Source organism: Canis lupus, chromosome 11 (genome assembly GCF_011100685.1).
Source record: "Canis lupus familiaris isolate Mischka breed German Shepherd chromosome 11, alternate assembly UU_Cfam_GSD_1.0, whole genome shotgun sequence".
NCBI classification, from domain to species: Eukaryota; Metazoa; Chordata; class Mammalia; order Carnivora; family Canidae; genus Canis; species Canis lupus.
The window spans coordinates 2,415,825-2,440,306 of NC_049232.1; the positions used below are offsets into that span (position 1 = coordinate 2,415,825).

The following is a 24,482-nucleotide window of genomic DNA, read 5'->3' on the forward strand; positions in this document are numbered from 1 at the left end:
TTCGCATCAGCAAACCATTCCTTTTAAAATTGTTGGGTGGTATTCCATTGAGTGAATACACCACTGTTTATTTATCCATTTCCTTGTTGAGCATTCCAGTTGTTTCAATCTGCAATCAACATTGTTCTCCAAGGATTTGTGTGGATACATGTTTTCATTTCTCTTGGGTCAATGCAGTGGGGTGGAATTGCTGAGTCATCAGGTAGGAGAATGTTTAACATTTTAAGAAACTGCCAAAGACTTGTCCACAATGCTTGTGTCAATTTACACTTCCACTAATAATGTATGAATTCCACAGCCCAGCAAACACTTGGTCTTGTCAAGTCTTTTATTTTTTTAAATTTCTATTTATTTATTCACGAGAGACACAGGAAGAAAGGCAGAGGCATAAGCAGAGGGAGAAGCAGGCTCCCTGCAGGGAGCCTGATGTGGGACTCGATCCCAGGACCGCCAGATCACGCCCTGAGCTGAAAGCAGACGCTCAACCACTGAGCCATCCAGGCGTCCCTTGTCGAGGCTTTTAAATGTGAGCATCTCTAGTGAGTGTGTAGTAATACCTTGTAACTTTAATTTGGTGTGCTTGATTGTGTATGTATTTGTTTTTGCTTACTGCTTTATTCCAAGATTTGAGATGGTTAATTTGTGTTCTACTTTTTTTTCTGTATAGCTTTATATCATCATCTATTTTTGAAGCATTTAAAAATGATTGTGTATTTTTAAATGGCTGCATAATATTTTAGAATGTGAATGAATCACATATCTTCTTTTGGCCATTTTAGGTAGTGGAGTATGGAGGTTAAGACCATGGGCCCTGTGTTTGAAGTGCCTCCGGAAGGTGACTCTGTCTCTCAGTCTTTCTCGGCAAAACTCTCAGAGTTTGTAAGCATTGAAGGAGAAATGCATGTGAAAACCATAAAGGGTAAGTGTGCAGTCACTGCTTCTTTCTATTAGAAACCACATTGCCATCGTGCATAAAGCTTCTCTGCTTTTTAGGATTACTCCCTTAGGATCAGTATTCAGAAATGAAATTAACTGGGTCAGTAGATGTGAGCATTTTTTAGAATCTTCTTCTTCTTCTTTTTTTTAAAGTAAGCTCCATGCTGGGTGGAGCCCCATGTGGGGCTTGAACTCACAACCCTGAGATCAAGACCTGACCTGAACTCAAGAGTCAGGCACTTAGCTGACTGAGCCACTCGGGTGCCCCACATTTTTTTAGAATCTTGATAGTCATCTCCAAATTGCTCTTTGAAAGGTACTCATCAATCAGCAGCATATGAGAGTGCCTGTGTCACCACTGCATCCCAGGAAGCAGCGACTTTTGCCAGAGTGGAATGTTCTACCTACACATGAGGGAAGCCATGTTAATAAGGCAGCGATTCAGTAACAGCTGTTCCCTGCCCCTCCAAGTATCAGCTAGCCATTGCCATAGTTATGCTGCATAACAAATCATCTCCAAATATCAATGGCATACAGTAATGATTGCTTATTTCCTACTTGTGGGTTTGCGGGTTGGCTAGTGTGGCTTTGCTTCATGCTGCAGGCAGGCCAGGCAACTGTGCTCCTCATGTCTCTTATCCTTCTCTGGGGACGGGCAGGGCCATGCTCATCATGGGTAATGGTGGGGGCCGAGAGAGGGCACACCTCAGCACACAAACATTTCATATTTTTGCTTGAATCATATCTGCTCACAATCTATTGGTTGCATGAAGGAGATGGGAAAGTGCATCCCACCCACAATGAGGTTGTGGCAAGGATGTAGAAGGGCTGAAGAATCGGGTTTAATAATTCAGACTACAACTCCTGCTTCTGATTGTTGTAAATCAAAGAAGTTTTTTCCCCCTTATTTAAAAAAAAATTGAGGTATAATTGACTATCGCATTATATTAGTTCCAAGTCTGCAACACAATCATTTGATATTTGTACATACTGCAAAATGATCACCACAGTGAGTCTAGTTAACACCCTTCACCACCTGTAGTTACATAGTATTCCTCTCATATGAGAGGAATAAGAGGAAGGAATAAGAGTATGAGAACTCTTAAGATTTATTCTCTTAGCAACTTTTAAATATACTATACCAATATACTATACATATTGTAAACTATAGTACCCATGCTGTACATTACATCCCAGAACTTACTTATTTTATAACTACACATTTGTACCTGTGGACACCCTTCAACCACTTGGCCAACTGCTCCTCACCTCCCCTGCCTCTGACCACCACCAATCTGTTCTCTGTATCTATGAACTCAGTTTTAATTTTTAGATTCCACCTATAAGTGAGATAATATGGAATTTATCATTCTCTGTCTGATTTATTTCGCTTAGCATAATGCCCTTGGAGTTCATCCATGTTGTCACAAATGACAGGATTTCATTTTTTTTTTTATGGCTGAGTGTGGGTATATACCACCTCTTCTTTACCCATTCATCCATTGATGGACATTTAAGTTGTTTATTGTAAATAATGCTGCAGTGAACGCGGGGGTGCAAATATCTTTTTTGAATTAGTATTTTCTTCAGATACATACACAGAAGTGAATTGCTGGATCATATGGTATTTCTATTTCTAATTTTTTGAGGAACCTCCATACTGTTTTCCACAGTGGCTGCACCAATTTACATTCCAACCAACAGTGCACAAGGGTTCTATTTCCCTACATCATCACCAACACTTGTTATTTCTTTTCCTAAAAGAAGTTTCTTTATTGGACTTGAAAGGATGGAAGAGATTTCTGTTTAATTCGGTATGTTGATATATTAGGAATTCTTATTTTCCTTTTTCAAAAGATTTTATTTATTTATTTGAGAGAGAGAGAGAGAGAGAGAGAATGATCAGGGGAGGGGCAGAGATAAGCAGACTCTCTGCTGAGCAGGGAGCCCAACGTGGGGTTGGATCCCAGGACCCTGAGATCACAACCTGAGCCAAAGGCAGATGCTTAACGATTGAGTCACTTAGGAGCCCCAAGAATTCTTATTTTTCATATTTTGTCAACCCAGTGCTCTTTTTAAGAGAACCTATCAGGATACAGCATTTTCTGTACAGTTCCTAATCATATGTGGTCTCTCTTCCATCCCAGGCGGCTCTCCATGTAGCACAACTTGACATACTGTGGTTTAGAGGGTGCTGAAAATGCTATGCGATCACTGAAATGAATCTCTTAGATGTACTCCCACCTTAACCCTGCCCTTGAGTAAATTCAAAGGCAAAAAATTTATGAACACTTTCATTAACTTAGACAAGCTAAACTGGCTTTCTAGTCCAATTATTTTTTTTCTTTAATTTAAAAAATTTAAAAAAAATTTTTTTATTTATTTATGATAGTCAGAGAGAGAGAAAGGCGCAGAGACACAGGCAGAGGGAGAAGCAGGCTCCATGCACCGGGAACCCGATGTGGGATTCGATCCCGGGTCTCCAGGATCGCGCCATGGGCCAAAGGCAGGCGCCAAACCGCTGCGCCACCCAGGGATCCCTTTAATTTTTTAAATTGGAGTTCAATTTGCCAACATATAGCATATCACCCAGTGCTCATCCCATCAAGTGCCCCCTCAGTGCCTGTCACCCAGTCACACACCCCCCGCCCACCTCCCTTTCCACCACCCCTTGTTCATTTCCCTGAGTTAGGAATCTCATGTTCTGTCACCCTCACTGATATTTCCCACTCACTTTCTCTCCTTTGCCCTTTATTCCCTTTCACTATTTTTATATTCCCCAAATGCATGAGAACATATGTTTGTCCTTCTCCAATTGACTTACTTCACTCAGCATAATACCCTCCAGTTCCATCCACGTCAGAGCAAATGGTGGGTATTTGTCGTTTCTAATGGCTGAGGAATATCCCATTGTATACCTAGACCACATCTTCTTTATCCATCATCTTTCGATGGACACCGAGGCTCCTTCCACAGTTTGGCTATTGTGGACATTGCTGCTAGAAACATGGGGGTGCAGGTGTCCTGCTGTTTCACTGGATCCGTATCTTTGGGGTAAATCCCCAGCAGTGCAGTTGCTGGGTCGTAGGGCAGTTCCATTTTTGACTCTTTGAGGAACCTCCACACAGTTTCCAGAGGGGCTGCACCAGTTCACATTCCCACCAACAGTGTAAGAGGGTTCCCCTTTCTCCGCATCCTCTCCAACATTTGTGGTTTCCTGCCTTGTTAATTTTCCCCATTCTCACTGGTGTGAGGTGGTATCTCATTGTGCTTTTGATTTGTATTTCCCTGATGGCAAGTGATGCAGAGCATTTTCTCACGTGCTTGTTGGCCATGTCTATGTCTTCCTCTGTGAAATTTCTGTTCATTTCTTTTGCTCATTTCATGATTGGATTGTTTATTTGTTTGCTGTTGAGTTTAATAAGTTCTTTATAGATCTTGGAAACTAGCCCTTTATCTGATAGGTCATTTGCAAATATCTTCTCCCATTCTGTAGGTTGTCTTTTAGTTTTGTTGACTGTATCCTTTGGTGTGCAAAAGCTTCTTATCTTGATGAAGTCCCAATAGTTCATTTTTGCTTTTGTTTCTTGCCTTCATGGATGAATCTTGCAAGAAGTTGCTGTGGCCAAGTTCAAAAGGGTGTTGCCTGTGTTCTCCTCTATTCTTGTCTCACATTTAGATCTTTCATCCATTTTGAGTTTATCTTTGTGTCTGGTGTAAGAGAATGGTCTAGTTTCATTCTTCTGCACATGGCTGTCCAATTTTCCCAGCACCATTTGTTGAAGAGACTGTCGTTTTTCCAGTGGATAGTCTTTCTTGCTTTGTTGAATATTAGTTGACCATAGAGTTGAGGTCCCATTTCTGGGTTCTCTATTCTGTTCCATTGATCTATGTGTCTGTTTTTCTGCCAGTACCACACTGTGTTGATGATCAGAGCTTTGTAGTGTAACCTGAAATCCGGCATTGTGATGCCCCCGGCTCTGGTTTTCTTTTTTAATATTCCCCTGGCAATTCAGTCTTTTCTGATTCCACACAATTCCTAGGATAATTTGTTCCAACTCTCTGAAGAAAGTCCATGGTATTTTGATTGGGATTGCATTGAACGTGTAAATTGCCCTGGGTAGCATTGACATTTTCACCACATTAATTCTGCCAATCCATGAGCATGGAATATTTTTCCATCTTTTTGTGTCTTCCTCAATTCTGTAGTTTTTAGGGTATAGATCCTTTACCTCTTTGGTTAGGCTTATTCCTAGGTATCTTATGCTTTTGGGTGCAATTGTAAATGGGATTGACTCATTAATTTCTCTTTCTTCAGTCTCATTGTTAGTGTATAGAAATGCCACTGACTTCTGGGCATTGATTTTGTATCCTGCCACATTGCTGAGTTGCTATATGAGTTCTAGCAATCTTGGGATGGAGTCTTTTGGGTTTTCTATGTACAGATCATGTCATCTGCAAAGAGGGAGAGTTTGACTTCTTCTTTACCAATTTCAATGCCTTTTATTTATTTATTTTTTTGTTGTCTGATTGCTGAGGCTAGGATTTCTAGTACTCTGTTGAATAGCAGTGGTGAGAGTGGACATCCCTGTCATGTTCCTGATCTTAGGGGAAAGGCTCCCAGTGTTTCCCCACTGAGAATGGTATTTGCTGTGGGCTTTTCATAGATGGCTTTACAGATGCTGAGGAATGTTCCTTCTATCCCTACACTCTGAAGAGTTTTGATCAGGAATGGATGCTGTATTTTGTCAAATGCTTCCTCTGCATCTATTGAGAGGATCATATGGTTCTTGTTTTTTCTCTTGTTGATATGATCTATCACATTGATTGTTTTATGAGTGTTGAACCAGCCTTGCATCCCGAGGATAAATCCCACTTGGTCATGGTGAATAATCGTCTTAATGTATTGTTAGATCTGGTTGGCTAATATTTTGTTGGGAATTTTTGCATTTGTGTTCATCAGGGATATTGGTCTATAATTCTCCTTATTGGTGGAGTCGTTGTCTGGTTTTGGAATTAAGGTGATTCTGGCCTCATAAAACGAGTTTGGAAGTATTCCATCTCTTTCTATGTTGTCTAGTCCAATTATTTAAGGAATCAGAACAGTTTAGTAAAAATCCCAAATTAGGTTATTTTGGAAGTCTGGCAGTTCTAATGGGGTAACTTGCAAAAAAGATCCGTTCTTGCAGTAGGACAGTAATATGTGGACCTGTGTGTGATTTTGCTTCTTTTTCTCCTTGCTGTTCCCATTATCCCTACCACACTGAGTGCATTTAAGACTTTAATTCCAGACTGAAATTTAACTTTTTAAACAACCTAACACATCAACTCTAAGTTTCTACTTTGTTTTCCCTTCTGTTATTTATTGGATCCTGTATCTTCCACTTTCTTGGATTCTTGGGGGGCAGTTTACAGGTGGCATGAACCTACACATGCTCAAAAATGTCTTTATATTGATCCCCACTTGAATGCTAGTTCATCTGGGTATTGGATTCTAGGTTAAAAATGTTTTCTTTTTTGTTTTTCTTTTTTTCTTTTCAGAACATTATCTTCCGGTGTTCAGGGTTGTTGGTGAAGACGTCCAATGTCAAGCCGATTTTAATTCTATTGTGATAGCTTATTTCCTCTCTTGGAAAGCTAGTTGGGTTTTCCTCTCATCTTTGATTTTCCAAACTCTTACCATGGTGTGTCTCTTACCATGATATGCCTAGATTTCTGAAAATTCTCTTTCACTTTTTATTCACTCTGCTTGGTACCCAGTTAACCCTATTGGTATGAAGACTGGTGTCTCTCTTCAGCTCTGAATCCCCACCTACAAACCCATTCTTTCTTTGAGTACTTTTTTACTTTCATTTTATCTGTTTTCTCTCTTTGGAACTTCTGTCATACAGATATTGGAATTTCTTGGTCTACCTTCCACATCTTATGACTTTTTAACTGACATTTTTCTATTTGTTTGTCATTTCACACTAAGCCTGAAGGGAATTCTTTGGTTTGATTTTCCATTCTTTGGTTACTAATTTCCCCTTACCTGTGTTGGTGTTAATATTCACCTCACCTATTCAGTGTTTGAAGTTAATCTTTGTTTTTTCTTAATTGAAATTAATTTTTTATGGATGAAATATATTCTATTATCTCTCTGAAGATAGAAATTATAGTTATTAGAATGTTTTTCTCTATTGATTCCTTTGGTTGCAGTTTTTTTTTTTAAGATTTTATTTATTTAATTGCGAGAGACACAAAGAGAGAGGCAGAGACACAGGCAGAGGGAGGAGCAGGCTCCTTGCAGGGAGCCTGATGTGGGACTTGATCCCAGGACCCTGGGATCATGACCTGAGCCAAACACAGACGCTCAACCCCTGAGCTACCCAGGTGCCCCTGGTTGTAATTCTTCTAGGTTACATTCTATGTTACCTTATTATGGTGTTGGTTTTCTCAAATGTTTGGCAATTCTTGGCCATCTGCCATCTGTAGATCTAAAAATCCCCACTAGCTTGCTTATTTTATTGATCATACTTGCTTTTATTGATTATTGGAGCAGGGCGGGCTCTACTCTTCTGAGAGTGTAGAGGTGACCTGACCTTCCTGGAGGGTCAGTAGTCACTAGGATAGTCCCTGCCTTGCCTCTCTGAACTAAGTATTCACGCCCTCAGGTTTAGCTTGGGGACAAATGCTATGTTCCAACGATGGTGATCTTTCTTTCTTTCTTTTTTTTTTTTTTAAAGATTTTATTTATTTATTCATGAGAGACTCACAGGGAGAGAGAGAGGCAGAGACACAGAGGGAGAAGCAGGCTCCATGCAGGAAGCCCAATGTGAGACTTGATCCCGTGATCTTTCTTATCTTCCCATGCCATTATGAATTTTTTTCCTTTCCTTTTCTTTCTCTTTTGCCTTTTCTAATTAAACAAGACTTTTCTGTTATTTAATGGGATTTTGGTTAGGAGGGAGGTCAAATGGGGGTGCTCAGTCCTCCATCTGGCTCTAATCTGCATTTTTAGCAAAACAACTAAGTTTGGAAGTTTGAAACTAACGACATTAGGGCTGAGAGATTTCTTAATGTAAATATATTTCAGCAGAGTTAATGAAAACTTGGAGTGCTTACAAAGTTGGATATATTACATGTGTGACAAATTATATATAAACCAGATTTCATTTCCTGTTTTTTTTTTCAATCAGCAAAGAAAAAATGGCAAGAAAACCAAGTCTCCTGTATTTTAGCTACTCATTTTAAGGGATAATGCATATTTAAACATTTTCAGCATTTGCTGTTGAAATGGATAAAACTTTACAATAAAATCCCCCCAAAGCATGAAGTTCCAGTCAGCAATGAGCCCCTCGTTCGGATATGGTCCAGGATTTGCCTCAGAGGGCCCGTCGGCCTGGATCTTCTGCTGTTAGCAACCACATTGCCATTCTTCTCACTTGTCTCTCATCACTATGGTGATTCTCGTTAAATAAAGTGAACAGTCCTGATCATGTGCACTGGCGCCTTGTCATTTTTCCTGTGGCTGTCAGTTTCCACAAAACAGCAGCCATCTAGTCAATAAATATTTGTTGAGTGCCTAGTATGTGCTTGCTCCTCAAGGCACAAAGATCAAAAGGACAAAATGCTTTCCCTCTAGAACGCTCTCTATGGGGAAGAAAAGGCAAAAGACGTAGATGCCTTGGATCAGAATGGATCCCAACTTTGTGTCTTTGTAGCTACTGAACTTAAAAATGTTTTATGTTTGTGTAGGTAGAATCCTTTCCAAATTATTTTTAATTTTTGAATGTGAGATAAATTATAGGGTTCAAAAATCAACTGCTAAAAAAAAAAAAAAACAAAAAAAACAAAAAAAAAAAACAAAAATCAACTGCTATGAGAAATTGTTGTCATCTGCTATTTCAACTCTGCTCACACCTTCTCTGGGTAACCATTTTTATTAGATTCTTGTTTCTACTTCTAATATTTCCTTATGCAATTGTATATGAATATGTATTTTAATTTTGCTGTCCTGTAAAGGGTGGCAGGCTCTATATGTACCAATATAGTCTGGAGATCTTTATATAGGGGTCCACAGAGATCTCCCTTGTTGCTTCTCCCAGAGCCTTAGAGTCCTCTGGGTGGATGTCATAGCACATTAACCAGCCTGTTATTGAGGGCCACTTGGGATGTTTCCAATCTTTTGCCATTCCAACGAACGTGCCAATGAATAATCTGGTACGTCTGCCATTTGTATGCATGCAGGGGTGTTTGCAGAATCAATTTCCAGAAGCAAGATTGCTGCCTCAAAGGGTACTTGCATCTATAATTTTGGCAGGTTTTGCCAGCTGTCTCCCCTTACAGGGGTTAAACCATCTTATTCTTTTCCAGCAATGTCTGAGAGCATCTCTTTCTCCCCCGTGGGAAAATTTCTAATCCTTCCTTGTCTTCTGGTACCAAGTAATCCCACTTGCACCTTCTCTCCACAGTGTTGTATTAGTTGCCAGGTATTATCCAGGTTTCTATTAGCACAAGTAAAGCTGCTCAGAAGTAGACAGTGTGTTCTATTTGCTTTGTGGTGCAACCAGATGAGGAATCGTGGAAGGGAACCCAGAATGTTTAAGGGATGATGTGGAGCACCGGGTGGCTGGAGGCCAGGTCCAAGCTGCTGAGCTGTGGGAGGGAAGATCAGAAACAGATTGTGGAGAACTTGTGCTGCCATACATCAAGAGCTTTGGATTTTTCCTGCAGGCCATGGGCAGTCGCCGAAGGTTTCCTAGTGGAGGAAGGAGATGGTTAGAGCCATGTCCAGGCTGGTTTTAATTCCAGTGGCCTGTGCAGGATGCAGAAGAGACTAGTGACTATACTTTTTTTTTTTTTTTAAGATTTTATTTATTTAAGAGAGAAAGCATGAGTGGGGGAGAGACAGAGGAAGAAGCCGACTCCCTGCTGAGCATGGAGCCAGACATGGAACTTGATCCCAGGACTCTGGGATCCTGACCTGAGCCGAAAGCAGATGTTTTTCCGGCTGAGCCACTCAGGTGTCCCACGACTTTTTGATTCTTAGCACAGACCTGCTGTAGTTTGGTGTGGTAATAAATGTGTAATATTGCTGTTTGGCAGTTGTCTGCACATTGCATGGAAGGGTTCTGGGAGAGAATCCCTGAACCAAGAAGAGTAATTTCTCTATTATGTGTCCTGACTGGAAGCAGTGGAGGGTCACTTTCCCACTTGGCTTCTCAAGAGCCATCCTCATCATTGCCATTCAATGCACAGTCATCAAAACACCGAGTCACTTCAAGCTCATGAAGTGGCCAGAGCCTTTGAATCAACATTTCTTATCTATCCCCTCATCTTGTGATATTATTCCCCACTTTTGGGTGAGAGACGATCCCAGGTCCCAGACGCCCATGAAGAGCAGGTGTCAGATCCGAGACAGGAAGGCCAGCTTGCAGAGGCTTGCTTGGCTGTTCTCTACCCACAGAGTGGCCTTGGCAAACCTCTTCCTCCTGGAGAGTGCTGGGAGCCGCGATGCTGTGTGCGGTTTCCATAGCAGTGGGCCGCGGGGACAGGCGGCCAGGTGGCAGGCCTGCTGGGCTCGGTGCTGGCTCACCTGCTTTGCCGTTGGCAGCCACCCCCTTCGTTCCTCTAGCTGCTGGAGCTATAGAATGTCTTTTGTTCTTCCCTTTGAGTTTGATCTCTGTATCAGAGGACTTTAAAGTTCTGAGCATATAAAAAGTGTGACTTTGTCTCCAAGCGGATTGAGTAGCAGGAATCCAGAATGCCAGGGTGGAAAATTACTGGGGGATGGTGTGTCTCTCTGGAGCGAGGCTAGAACTCGGGGTGGGGGGGTGAGGCCAACTCTGAGCACTGAGCTTTGGGCCAAAGGCGGCAGGAGGAGCCCCTGGTGGTGAGAAGAGAGGCTGGCTCCCCTAGGGACCCCGGGATTGTCCTCACCAATGCGATGGGCACCAGACTGTTTGGATTCAGGGTCTGCCATCTTTGTTTCCTCTGATCTCTTCATTTAATTAACTGCAGGAGATTATGCCTTGCAGTAGTCAAGAAATGCTGGTTTCGTCACTGTCCCTGGTTTTCCAGGGAGGACCCATTGTCACAGGATTCCAGGAATTGAGAGCCGTGGGAGGGAAGGGAAGGATCTCAAGTGGGAAGGAAGTCAAAGTCAGGTGCAAGTTCATCTGTGCTTTCTTGGCCAAGTGCTACTCGTTTCAGCAGGCTGTGTGTGCTGTCCTGTGGTGGTGGGACCGGCCAGCTCCACAGGCCTGGGACCCCGGTGGCCCTGCCCAGCAGGCAGGACCAGACTCTGGGCTCTGCTGTCTAGATGATTGTGTTGGACTGGAGCTTTATCTAAGGAGTTAATGCGTAGAAGAATTCCATGACAGGGTTGGAGACAAAGGTTCAAAGTCAAGGGCAAGGATTCTGTTTTGAGAAGCGAAGATGCTCTGGGCGAGTTCCATCTGATACTGTCATGAAGGCACCAGTGGCAGGAGTAGCTAGAACATGGAGCAGAGCAAAGCTCCTCTCACCTGCTGCAGACCCCAAAGAAGTGACCTGAAGCCACCTGTTCTTCTGGGACATATTGAAGAATCACCAAATAGAGGGGAACTTATTTAGAAAAAAACTCCATTTAAGCCTGCCTATGAGTCAAAGCAGTTTTATTTTGTTCTTGAGGGGCGAAATCTTCTTTGTCCTAATCATCTGCAGTTAAGTCATGAACAGAGACCAGGAAATTCCCTTTAGTAAACCCCCAAACTAATTAAATGCATTTCTCTGGTTTGCATTCTGACTAGGAAAAGGAAAAGGGAGAAAGGAAAGAGCGGGTAAATCGGCCTGTCCTCATATTCTTTGGGCAAATATTCTTGAATGCTTATTGCATTTTTCGGCCTGGAAGTAGGCTCCCAGGGAAGCTGAGTTTGCTGGGGTTTTGGGGAAGCAAGCAGCCAACCAGGTGCTAGCTGGAGGCCTGAGGATCTGGCCTTGTTCAGGTGAGGTGGCTGAGGAGGAGGCAAAGTTGAAGCAAAGGTGCAGAGGTGAGAGAAGGAAGCTCATTCCAGGCACAGAACTGGGGGCTTATCTGTTGGAGTAAGAGGTATGGGGAGGGACGGGAAGAGCTTGCTGGCATGGGGAGTGGACTTCATGCTACACACAGGAGAGGCCTTTAAACAGAGGAATGGGGGCGCCTGGGTGGCTCAGATGGTTGAACATCTGCCTTCGGCTTGGGCCATGATCCAGGGTCCTGGGATCGAGTCCTACACCGGGATCCCTGCTCAGAGGAGAGTCTGCTTCTCCCTCTCCTTCTGGCTGCTGGTCCCCCTTCTTGTGCTTCTCTCTCTCTCTCTCTCTCTGTATGTCCAACAAATAAATAAAATCTTAAAAAAAGATAAACAGGGGAAGGAGACTTCTCAGAGACCATGCAGCTGGTGGATGGGATGAGGAGGACGAATGTATCATGGGGACAGAGAGCCCAGTGACATGGTTGTGCTGAAGCCAGAAGGAAAGAGGTAGAGGCAGAGAGGATGGAAGGCTGGGTGCAGATTCGAGATGGGATGGGCCAGCTGACTGGGAGTGTGAGGGAGGACACCCCTGGGTTTCTGATGTGGACAGGTACAAGGCAGGCCATGCCATTCACCAGGATGAGGACTCCCTGGGAGAGCATCTTGGTGGGCATGATGGTGGGGGCCGAGAGAAGGAGAATGATGAATTTGAGGTTAATCAATGCTGTCAGGGAGTGTATCAGTCGGGGCCTATACAGAATCAGCCTGTACATGAAAGAGACAGACAGAGAGGACATTGATTTATTCATTGCAAGGCTTACATGGCTGTAGACTGCCGAGACCGGTCTGAAATCTGCAGGGGAAGCAGTGAGGAAGGGCAGACTGAAACCATCAGGGAGGAGCTGACACTGTGGTCCAAGGCTGGATTTCTTCTTACTCAGGAAAAGTTGTGCTTTGCTGAAGGCACGTCCAGATTATCGAGGATCATCTCCCTTACCTAAAGTTAACTGCTTGTAGGGATGAATCATGTCTGCAAAATACCCTCACAGCAACATCTAGACTAGTGGAGAGTTGAATAAACGGATACCACAGCTTAGCCAAGTTGACACATAAAACTAACCATCATAGGGGTTCCTGGGGGCTCAGTGGGTTGGATGTTTGCCTTCGGCTCAGGCCATGATCCCAGGGTGGTTTGGTAGAGTCCTGTATAGGGCTCTCTGCTTTAGAGGGGAGTCTGTTTCTCCCTCTCCCTCTGTTGCTCCCCCTGATGGTGGTCTCTCTCTCTCTCTCAAAAAAATAAATACAATCTTAAAACAAACAAACAAAACACTAACCATCATAGCTGGCCAGCCACCGAATTGTGAAATATTGAAGTAGTTGGAGATGAACAAAGTGAAGAATGTGTTCCTCCCATCCCAAACTCAACCATGGTTGAGTGTCTCCATCACAGATGGGAGGAGGACTTGGCCGGGAAATAGGCACTGGGGGTCTATTTGGGGAGGACGGGAAGCCATGGGTCTTAGGAGTACCTAAGGAGAGTGTGAAAGTCATGGACACAGCAAGAGAAGGGTAGCCTCTGGGAACACCATGCAGAGGGGACAGGACAGGCAGGGGATGAGGTGAGAGGATATGCTGGAACCTTGCTCTGCAGAATCCCAGCAGAATCCCAATGAGCTTGTGCAGGGCGAGTCTAGAGAAAGTGCCCAGGAAGACAGACTGGGTGAGCAGGAGAGGGACACAAGGTGTGCTTGGACAGGGAGGAATCACCTCACCCCAGCCCACCTTCAGGGAAGGGCTCTGCTAACAGCAGACTCAGGGGATGTTGAGGAAGGAGAGGTCAAAGCTGCTCTGGCCACGGAGAACAGAGACCACGGCACTTTGCTCAAGATTCACCTTTATGAGTTTCTGGCTGAGCAGGGTTGTCCTGGAGCCTCATTTGGGGCTTGTGAATAGGCATTTGAGGATAAGAGTGCTATGGGGAAAGAGCCGAGTAGACACAGTCCATGGCAAGGAGAGACGTGAGGATGAAAGAGGACCAGTGAGTCCTTCCGAGGGGGCCTTTTGCAGACTTTGTCTATGACTCAATCTCATGCTGCAACCTGTTGTATATGAGGGTGGGCTCTCGGGTACTCTTCTATCTCCCCCACCCCATCATATGCCAAGACCTGGAGGGCAGTGACACAGATTGACTGTTAACTGGGTGTGTGTGGAGTATCTGGTCACGGCGCTAGGCTCTTGTGATTTGCAGGAAATGTTGGAAGTCACCTGGTCCCTTCCCCCAGAGCAGGGTCTTTCTTTCAGAAAGAATCTTTCTTCCTAACACATGGGAGCCCCAGGACACTTGCAGGGATGGCAGGCACTCTCTGAAATCACTTCAAACGGGAAGAACATTTTCCCTAATGAGCAACTTGTCTCCTGGACCTAGAATTGCTCGTTTCTGGTTTGCCTTCTGAGGCCAGAGGAACAAGTCTCAAGACAGTTCTTTATGTAGCTCTTTATGGAAACAGCTCTCCTGTCTGCCATCCTCTCTTTCTGGGGCCTTTTTCTTGGTCTCTTTGGCTGCTCTGATGACAGGTTTTAGCCTCCCACTGTTCTGGGCACAGTCACCCGAAAGTCCTTATGTGCTGTAATAAAGAATTCATCTGCTTTTTGTCTTGGGTTGCTGGGATGAAGCTTCTGAGGGCTGGGAATTTCTGAGTGATGGGAGAGTTTTTGTTATTCATGGTGGTCCTTGGATCACACCTGAGTTTATGTTAAGGCAATGACCCGGGGAAGACCAGCCTTGTGATTAGAGGCTTAGGGCTTTGAGCTAGGGGATAGAAGAGGGGCTGGAGGTTACATTTAATCACATGGATAATGATCCAATCAACCATATCCACGTAATGAAACCCTAATGAAAACTCTAGATATTGAGGGGGGCCTGGGTGGCTCAATCGGTTAAGTATCTGCTTTCAGCTCAGGTCATGATCTCAGGGTGCTGGGATTGAGTCCAGCATCAGGCTCCATGCTCAGTGGGGAGTCACTTCTCCCTCTCCCCATATTCCTACCCCTACTCCTGCTCTCTCTCTGTTTCTCTCAAATAAATAAATAAAAATAAAAATAAAAACAAAAACAAAAATACTCTAGACATTGAGGTTCGGGTAAGCTTCTTGGTTGGTGAATGCCTCTAAGTGCAGGGAGGGTGTTGTATCCTGATGCTGAGAGAGAAGACATGGAAGCCCAGTGTTTGGGTCTTTCTGAGACCTTGCCTTAATGTGTCTCTTCATTAGGCTGGTTCTTCTGATTTATATCGTTTATAATAAAACTATAAGCCTAGTACTTTCCTAAGTTCTGTGAACCACTTGAGTGAATTAGTGAAACCGAGGGGATCATGAGAACTCCTAAATTTGTAACCAGCTGGTCAGAAGTGCAGGTGGCCTGGGAACCCCTGAAACTGCAGCTTGCATCTGAAGTCAGAGAAATCTTGTTGGGGTCTGTGCTTTAACTTGCAGAGTCTGATGCTAGCTAGTTCTTGATGGTTAGCATCAGAACTGAACTGCAATATTGCATCCTGTTTCAATAATCCCAGAAAAAGGAGTGCCTGGGTGGCTCAGTCAGTGAAGCGTCTGCCTTCAGGTCAGGTCATGATCCTAAGGTCCTGAGATTGAGTCCTATGTTGGGCTCCCCTCTCAGCAGAGAGCCTGCTTCTCCATCTTCCTCTGCCCCCCCTCCTTGCTGTGTGTGCGTGCGCACACACACACACACACTCTCTCTCTCTCTCTCTCTCAAATAAATAAATAAAATCTTAAAAAAAAAAATCCAAGAAAAATGTGGTGCTAAGCATGCAAGAGGGCAGTATCCTCAGCTCCTTGGTGAGAAAGCCACATTAGGGCAGCCTAGGGCCCCCCAGTATCATGGGCTGGGACGGCTCCCTGTGCCTTCCCAAGTGAGCTGTGGGCAAGATCAAGTTACTTGGTGATGAAGCTCCTTGGACCACCTGGAGGGGTTCAGGCAGGAGCTGAGTTCTAGATCTCTTCATTTCTGTCTGACACCTGCCTCCCCCACCCATGACAACACAAAACTGCACCATTAATGAATCTAGGAGACAGAAGAAAGCTCCAAGACTCAAATGACATAACTGTAGCCCAAAGCTGTCACAGTGGGGCAGCAGGACAGGAAGGGGGGATGAGGAGGAATCTGAGGGGGCAGATCCTGGAAGGTGAGGGCTCTTCCCTGAGGAGGCATTGCTGTGAATAGGATTGAAAATCAAAGGGAAGAGGTGAGAAGGAGTGGGTGGGCTAGGAGGGCACTCAGAAGTGGCCAACCCAGAAAGAACCCCTTTGGGAAGAGGATGCATCCCTGGAAGGCAGACCCAAGATCCCCTGGGGGCACCCAGCTGCTGGAGGGGCTGTTGAAGGGTCTCAGAGCTTGGGAATGAATCCTCTTTTAGTTTTACTTTGCTATTTTTTCCCAGGGTCTTTTTTTTTTTTTTTTTTTAAGATTTTATTTATTTAGGAGCACCTGGCTGGCTCAGTGGCTGAATGTCTGCCTTCAGCTCAGGGCGTGATCCTGGGGTCCTGGGATTGAGTTCTGCATCAGGCTTCCAGGAGGGAGCCTGCTTCTTCTTCTGCCTATGTCTCTGCTTGTGCTCTCTCTCTCTCTCTGTCAAATTAAGTAAAATCTTAAAAAAAATGTTTTCAAAAGTGGGGGAAATTGTACCCTAACCTTCCAACACATACTACTACTACTACTACTACTACTACTACTACTACTACTAAATACCTTAGTTAAGTAGTTGAAACCATGATGAAGATTACAAAGCAGAAATTTAGGACATTGGGATAGAAATAGCCAGAGAGAAAGAGATGGGTGGATAGTGGGTGGATATTAGGGAGTAGTAGAAGTTAGGAAATAGAAGAAAAACCAAAACAATTTCAGAAATGAACAGGGGCACCTGGGTGGCCCAGTCAGTTAAGCATCTTATTCTTTTTCTGGGGGGGATTTATCTATTCATGGGAGACACAGAGAGAGAAGGCAGAGACACAGGCAGAGGGAGAAGCAGGCTTCCTGCAAGGAGCCCGATGTGGAACTCAATCCCAGATCCCCGAATCACACCCTGAGCCAAAGGTAGACACTCAACCGCTGAACCACCCAGTCGTCCCTAAGCATCTGATTCTTTTTTTTTTTTAACATATTTTATTTATTCATTCATGAGAGAGACAGAGAGAGAGAGAGAGAGAGAGAGAGGCAGAGACACAGGTGGAGGGAGAAGCAGGCTCCATGCAAGGAGCCCGATGTGGGACTCGATCCCGGGACTCCAGGATCACGCCCTGGGCCAAAAGCAGGCACTAAACTGCTGAGCCACCCAGGGATCCCCTAAGCATCTGATTCTTGGTTTCACTCAGGTCATGATCTCAGGGTCCTGAGATCAAGCCCCATGTTGGGCTCTGTGCTCAGTGGGGAGTCTGCTTGAGATTCTCTTACTCTCTCATGCTCTCTCTCATTCTCTCTACAATAAATAAGTAAAATCTTAAAAAATTTAAAAATGGGTACAATTGTAAATATTATTTTATATAAATTTTAACACAATGACATAAATCAATTAAAAATTATCTTTAAATAGCAAGTGATAGGTAGAGAAAACAGATAAGGGAGACCCAATAGATGCATTATTGGAATTTATGAGGCAGAAACCAAAAGAGTGAATCAAAACCAACATTTAAAAAAGTGTTTAAGAAAGCTTCCCGAAACACAGATTTTAATCTATACATTGAGAAAGCACAATGTATTCCAGAGAAAATTGACACAGAATGTCAATGTTAATACCTATCTTAGAAAATGATTGGACTTTAAAGATAAAGAGTTTTGCACAGTCAGGCAAAACTGTTACTTGAGGGAAAGAAAATCAGCTGGCATCACACTTCTCCATCGCTCAAAGTCAACACAGAGTCAGAAGACAGCAGGGTAACAGTCACAAGATTGCCAATAAGAGAAAATGTGAGCCAAGGGTTATTAGTCAAGTTAAACTGTATGAAGGCTAGAGACAAGTGTTAAACATTCAATAACCAACCACAGGGTTCCCTTGAGCACTTGTCTAAGAAACCAAATAAATTAAAAAAAGAAATAAAGATTTTATTTATTTGACAGAGCGAGAGAGCACAAGCAGGGGGAGGGGCAGAAGAAGAGAGAGAAGGAGGCTCCCTGCTGAGCAGAGAGCCCATGGGGCTCCATCCCAGGATCCTGGGATCATGACCTGAGCCAAAGGCAGCCGGTTAACCTCCTGAGCCACCTGGGTGCCCCTATTATTTACTTTTTAATCAAGTTTTAAATTTTGATTCTAGTTTAGTTAACATACAGTGTACTATTAGTTTTAGGTGTGCAATATAGTGATTCAACACTTCCCTACATCACTCGGTGCTCATGGTGACAAGTGCCCTCCTTCATCCCCATCACCTGTTTACCCCATCCCCCCACCTACCTCCCCTCTGGTGACCATCAGTGTGTTCTCTGTAGTTAAGAGTTAAAGGTATTTTTAAAACTAGCAAATCAGGCAGTAGGATTTTAAGCACACTTAAGTCAAAGGTAAACAAAGATGAAGAAACCTTTAGGCAAGCAAAGTAAAGAAAAAGAAAATGAATGTCCTAAATTGGGATGTAGAGGACAGGGAGAGAATGGGAAAGAGAGGGCTAGAAGCACCCTTCCCCCCACTCCATTCATAGTGGGGAGATAAAGAATATCTGAAAAAGAAGGAGGCAAGAGTTGTTATATAAAGATTTAACGTATGGGCACTGTTCATGGCCTGTTAATCTGGTGGTGGCTAATGGGCTCCATTCCAGTGCTCCAGCAGCTACAGCAACACTGTGGCAGACTGACTCATGGCTCTCTGTTTCAGGTCCTGGAGACACAGAGCCTGGGAGAAAAAGATTTAACATCTAATTATTGCATAATTTTAGTTTATTTTTTTATTATTTTTAAATATTTAAGTAATCTCGACACCCAAAAAGAATCAAGAATCTCATGCTCTTCCAACTGAGCCAGCCAGGCATCCTTTATGCATAATTTTAGTAATTAGCAAAATAAAAATACAAACCTTGCCAAAATTAGAACAATAATAAAATAATTTAATGTATTTGTAGTAGGCAAGTACATTACATAACAGAACCAAGAAGAAACATATTTTGTATTATTAATTATAAATGCACTAAACTCATCTTTTAAGAGATTTTCAGATTAGATCACAAAATAAAACCTGTGTGTTGCACACTACAGACAAGTCTAAAACAAAGATTAAGAAAAGTTAAAAATAAAAGAATAGGCAAGGCATAATAGCTAAATGCCAAAAAAATTAGAGGTGTACTATTTTTTTTAATTAAAATATTTTATTTATTTGAAAGAGAGAGAAGGATTGTGCAACCAGGGGAGAGGAAAGGCAGATGAAGAAGGAGAAGCAAACTCCTAGCTGAGCAGAGAATCTGATGTGGAGCTCCATCCTAGGATCCCAGGATCATAACCTGAGCGAAAGGCAAACACTTAACTGACTGAGTCACCCAGATGCTTCTAGAGGTGTACTCCTAATATAGTAAAGATAGACATATCTAGGGATCCCTGGGTGGCGCAGCGGTTTGGCGCCTGCCTTTGGCCCAGGGCGCGATCCTGGAGACCCGGGATCGAATCCCACGTCGGGCTCCCGGTGCATGGAGCCTGCTTCTCCCTCTGCCTGTGTCTCTGCCTCTCTCTCTCTCTCTGTGTGACTATCATAAATAAATAAAAAAAAATTAAAAAAAAAAGATAGACATATCTATACATTAAATAGCAGCAACTGTTGGAAAAACTGGTTAGTCATTTTGAAAAATATAAAGTTGGGTTCATACCTCACAATGCTCATGATGACGAGTATCAAATGGATCAAATTTTGTATTAAAAAAATGAGATCATAAAATTACTAGACGATCACATGACAAATTTCTTTATGACCTTGGAATGGGGACATCTTTCCTATCACTCAAAGTTAAAAGCCATAAAATAGGTCTGATAAATTTCATTGTATTAAGAAGAAACTTTCATTCTGCTTCTGGAAATTGGAGTAGATACACTTTTCCCTATTCCTCCTAAGTATACCTAAACGTCCTGAAATACAAATATAAGGTGGAGAGGGACACCTGGGTGGCTCATCGGTTGAGTGTCTGCCTTTGGTTCAGGGCGTGATCTCAGAGTACCGGGATCAAGTCCCACATTGGGCTTCCTGCATGGAGCCTGCTTCTCCCTCTGCCTGTGTCTCTGCCTCTCTCTCTCTCTCTCTCTCTCTCTCTGTGTGTCTCTCGTGAATAAATAAAATCTACAAAAAAAAAAAAAAACCCAAATATAAGGTGGAGAGAAACAGGCAGAGTGATGTAAGACCTCAATAAAGCCAGCTGTCTGTGTTCAAAGGACTGGGAGAGAGACAGCTTACCAAGACAGAAAATTTTTAGACAGTAACCACTCTATGTCAGCCAGACTCCACAGGAAAAATGACTCCCCGCCCCTCACCATCATCAAAACCTGTGTGAAGAGCCTAGACTTCCATACTTGCTGAGCTCTAATGAGGTACCCCAATCTATGTCTTCATCACTGGGTGGTGTCAGAGAAGGCCAAATGAGGACCTAGAATTTATAGCAATGGCACCCTAGCACCCTGCTGTGTCAGTGGAGACTATGTGGGGAGTCTAGACCTCCACTTTCTCTCAGCAATAATAGAGTACCCCATTGCCTCCTTATTGGGGTATTGTTGGAGGAGACCTAGGGGAGAGTCAGGAATTTAACCACTGCTCAGCAGTAATGAGACCATCCCCTCAATGTGTCAGTGGGGGGCTGTGGGGAACACTACTTAAGGCATCCCTCCTTGACCAGGCTGGGTGGTATCCATAGAAACTTAGTTAGGAGCTGAACTCATAAACCCTGCCCAGCACTATCAAGGAGCCCCTGCCCCACCAGGAAGACATATTAAGGCTTATTTATTTATTTATTTATTTTTTATTTTTTATAATTTTTATTTATTTATTTATGATTGTCACACACAGAGAGAGAAAGAGGCAGAGACACAGGCAGAGGGAGAAACAGGCTCCATGCACCGGGAGCCCGACGTGGGATTCGATCCCGGGTCTCCAGGATCGCGCCCTGGGCCAAAGGCAGGCGCCAAACCGCTGCGCCACCCAGGATCCCTATATTAAGCTTAAATGTGTATACATCAAATGACAGAACCATAAAATATGCATAGTAAAAACTGAAGAAAAAACTGAAAGAAAAGATAGGCAACTCCACAACTCTAGTTGGAGACTTCAACACATCAATTAAAAAGACAAATTAGACAGAAAATCATTAATACCAACATTAAAAAAAATCATCAGTACCAAGATCTAATTGACATTTACACAACATTCTACCCAACACAGCAGAGTACATATTCTTCTCAAGCATCAACAGATCATACACCAAAGTAGACCATATACCCTGGCAAAAATATTTCTAACTAATTACATGGAGGGATAAATTGCCTAATATAGACGTAGCTGGCAGATGGTCTTGAGAGATGGCTGCCACTAAATTTTCCTTCCTTGTACCCCACATCACTTCTCCTATCCAGAGGTAGAGTTCATTTCCCATCCATTGGGTCTGGGCTCCCCATGATTCTCTATGACTGGTAGAACGCAGAAATGATGTTCTCTGACTTCTCAATCTAGGCTTTTAGAGGATAGGCAGCTTCTTGTGTCCTCCTTCTTGACAGGCGGCCACCATGCAAGAAAGCTGACTACTTTGGGGCCACCATACTGTGAAGAAGCCCAAGCCAGCCACTTGAAGAGCCTACATAGGAATCATGAAGACATCTGACAAGTAAGTAAAGTCTTCTTGGACTGTCCAGCTCAGCCCAGCTGCCAGCTGAACGCACCCAGGTGAGTAAGCCCAGCTGGGTACAATCTGGGAAGAACCACTCAGCTAAGCCCTTTTGACCCTAGAATCCTGAGGAACAATAAATCATTGTTTTTTTAAGCCACTATGGTTTGGAATGGATTGTTACATAATAAAGGTTGTGATCATTAATTCTAACATGAGGGATTTCCCCGCACCATCAAACAAACAATTCTCTGACACCCTCTAGGTGTTCTGTAGTTCAACTCAACTGTGACACTGTTTCCCTGGAGAGAGAGTCAGATCCCACAGGTTAAGGTCCTAGTCCTGCAAGATTGCTCTCTCCATCATGTGCCAGTGACAAATCCAAGTTATCACCTGTACTTCTTCTTTTCTTTTCTTTTTTTAAGATTTTATTTGTTTATTCATGAGAGACACACAGAGAGAGGCAGACATAGGCAGAGGGAGAGGCAGGGAGCCCGATGTGGGACTTGATCCCAGGACTCTGGGGATCATGCCCTCTGCCAAAGGCAGAGGCTCAACTGCTGAGTCACCCCGGTGTCCCATCACCTGTGCTTCTGATTGGAGGTTCCAACGATCCCTTCCTTGGGTTTCCTTAATTTGCTAAAGTGGCTCACAAAATCCAGGGAAACCCTTTACTTACTAGAACACTGGCTTGTTATGAAAGAATAGAACTTAGGAACAGCCAGATGGAAGAGATGCATCGGGCAAGGTATGGGGAAGGGGCACGGAGCTTTCATGCCCTCTCTAGGGGAGCCACTCTCCCCAAATCTCCATGTCATCACCAACCTGGAAGTTCCCAGAACCCTGTCCTTTTTTAATGGAGGCTTCATTACATAGGCATGAGTGATGAAATCATTGGCCAATGGTAAGATTGATTCAATCTCCAGCCCCTCTCCCTCCCAGGAGATCAGGGGGCTGGGACTGAAAGGTCCAATATTCTATGCTGGCTGGTTCTCTCTACAGCCAGCTCCCATCCTTGGGTGGGGGTCAAAAGTCACCTTTGTTATGCTCACTAGTCTCATAAACATAACAAAAGTCACCTTTGTTATGCTCACTAGTCTCATAAATTCTGAGGATTTGGGGAGCTCCCTGGGGGAGGAGGGAAGAGGGAATAGGACAAAGATCAAACACATTTCTTTTTATAAATCACAACATCATACATAGCAATAGACAATTTAAGCAGACCTTTTTCTTTTGTGTGAAAAAGACCCAGAACCCAATAGAAAAATGAGCAGAGGAAATAGTTCATAGAAAAAGTAATGCAAATGGTCCTTAAACATCAAGAGATGCTCCATCTCACTCTTAAGAGGGATCCATGTTAGGGATGCCTGGGTGACTCAGCGGTTGAGCATCTGCTTTGGCTCAAGGTGTGATCCTGGGGTCTGGGATCGAGTCCCGCATCGGGCTCCTTGCAGGGAGCCTGCTTCTCCTTCTGCTTCTCCCTTTGCTTGTGTCTCTGCTTCTCTCTTTGTGTGTCTCTCATGAATAAATAAATAAAATCTTATAAAAAAAAAAAAAAGAGAGATCCACTACCTAGACACCATTTCTCACAAGCCAGTTGGAAAAAAAACTTAACATTTGAAATGACGTGGTGTGGCTGTAAGGAATTAGCTCGGGTGGTGAAGACGCAGAATTGTACAGCACTTACAGAGAACGGTGTGGCATCGCCTATAAAAAATTCAAATGCATTTATCTTCTGACCTAGCTGTCCCGCCTCTGGTGCTCGGTTGTATAGATAGATATGCACAGGTATGACATGGCTTGTGAATGAGGTCATACACCATGGCGTCATCTGTAATGGCAGAAGGACTGGAAAGCAGCCAAGGGCCTGTCAACAGGGAACTGCTTAAATAAACATCACCACTGTAAAACGGAAGGACAATGTGCTGTAGGATATAACAAGTGGAAAGGAAGGTATTTAATAGTGTGCAAATTATATTATCTTCCCTTTAGGAAAGGGTGAAAAACAGGAATAAATATATTTGCATTTCCTGATATTTGCAGAAAGAAATACAGAAAAAAACCGCCCAAAATGATTATGGATTGTGGAGATAGGAGTTAGAATTTTCTGTGTATATATATATTTTTTCTGTGTATATTTTGATACCTATTTTATACCTGTTAATGTTATTGTGACTCTTTTTTTTTTTTTTTTTTTTAGAAGTAGGCTGGGACGTCTGGGTGGCTCAGCGGTTTAGCACCTGTCTTCGGTCCAGGGCGTGATCCTGGAGTCCTGGGATCGAATCCCACATTGGGCTCCCTGCGTGGAGCCTGCTTCTCCCTCTGCCTATGTCTCTGCCTCTCTCTCTCTCTCTGTCTCTCATGAATAAATAAATAAAAATATTAAAAAAAATAAAGTAGGCTCGACACCCAGCATGGATCCCAACCCAGAGATCAAGACCTGAGCTGAGATCAAGAGTCAAATACTTAACTGACTAAGCCACCCAGGGAACCTGTTGTTTTGACTTGTGAAACAATTAAACATCCGACATACACAATTCAGGCCATAGAGGGCCGTGGGAATGGGGAATGATGGTTGATGGGTATATAGTTTCTTTTACTGGTGGGGGAGGATGGGGTTTCTTTTGAGGATTTTGAACTTGTTCTAAAATTGGATGGTGGTGATAGTTGCATGATGGTGTGAATATGCTGAAGACCACTGACTTGTACATGGTAAATGGGGAAT

General features: G+C 43.5%; 1 long non-coding RNA gene and 1 pseudogene across 1 annotated transcript; both read left to right on the forward strand.

Moving 5' to 3' along the window:
* Window positions 1-387: 387 nt before the first annotated feature.
* LOC111097914 lies at window positions 388-21,787 on the forward strand. The gene is made up of 3 exons (XR_005366336.1): window positions 388-526; window positions 780-919; window positions 21,651-21,787. It is a non-coding gene; the product is annotated as an uncharacterized LOC111097914 (long non-coding RNA).
* On the forward strand, window positions 18,675-18,798 carry LOC119874087 (annotated as a pseudogene).
* Window positions 21,788-24,482: the final 2,695 nt, after the last annotated feature.